The following is a 284-nucleotide window of genomic DNA, read 5'->3' as shown; positions in this document are numbered from 1 at the left end:
GAAGCAATATTTTAGTGAATAACAGATATTTTCGTATAAAAGGCAATTTGGTCTGATAGAATTATGGTGTAATTTATCTAATAGACATTATTCGTTATTTTCCAACGGGATTCCGTCTGATTACGAATGAATTTGTTGCAGGTTGCGAAAGTGGATTTTGCAAACTACTTTTAGAGGACTGACGATAGTGCGAAATCAGAAAATAAGATAATAAGAGAGAGAGAAAAAAAAATATTGAATGAACATTTTGAACTATAGATACAAGACGATATCTAATCGTTGGA

General features: G+C 31.0%; 1 long non-coding RNA gene across 1 annotated transcript in view; it reads left to right on the top strand.

Annotated features, from left to right (window-relative positions):
- The window catches only part of LOC119588097, a 40,326-nt gene extending 40,042 nt beyond the window's left edge, over positions 1 to 284 (top strand). The window contains exon 2 of the long non-coding RNA XR_005230067.1: positions 142 to 284. This is a non-coding gene — a long non-coding RNA (uncharacterized LOC119588097). The remainder of the gene's footprint in view (positions 1 to 141) is intronic.

The sequence above is a fragment of the Penaeus monodon genome, chromosome 23 (assembly GCF_015228065.2).
Source record: "Penaeus monodon isolate SGIC_2016 chromosome 23, NSTDA_Pmon_1, whole genome shotgun sequence".
NCBI classification, from domain to species: Eukaryota; Metazoa; Arthropoda; class Malacostraca; order Decapoda; family Penaeidae; genus Penaeus; species Penaeus monodon.
The sequence above is the reverse complement of the archived record's forward strand: the minus strand, read 5'-3'. Positions and strand labels throughout refer to the sequence as shown.